Below are 471 nucleotides of genomic sequence, written 5' to 3'. Positions count from 1 at the left end.
GTAATTATTCGAATAAACGAGTTTTATCGCGCTCTGATTATCTGAGTAGAGTTTAATCGGATCTTTCACGCTAGAAATTTCAACTTCTTTCAACAATTCTCTTATCCACATTAATTCCTGACTTGCTAGCGTAATCGCAACGTACTCTGATTCCGTAGTAGAAAGTGAAACCGTTTGTTGCCTTTTCGAACACCACGATACTAAATTTCTACCTAGTTTAAATGCATACCCACTTGTAGAACGGCGGCTATCGATATCTCCGGCCCAATTGGCGTCGCTATATCCGACAAGTTTCACGTTTTTCGAATCACAAAATTTTAAGCTCAAATCTTTCGTACCTTTTACAAATCGCAACACTCTTTTCAGCGCGTTCCAATGTGGTTTTCCTGGATTTTCAGAGAATGAACTAAGAGTCGTAATCGCGCAACCTAAATCCGGTCGTGTAACCACGTACGCATACATCAAGCTTCC

The sequence above is a fragment of the Wasmannia auropunctata genome, unplaced genomic scaffold (assembly GCF_000956235.1).
Source record: "Wasmannia auropunctata unplaced genomic scaffold, wasmannia.A_1.0 LD336049.1, whole genome shotgun sequence".
Lineage (NCBI taxonomy): Eukaryota > Metazoa > Arthropoda > Insecta > Hymenoptera > Formicidae > Wasmannia > Wasmannia auropunctata.
Note: the sequence above shows the minus strand (reverse complement) of the source record.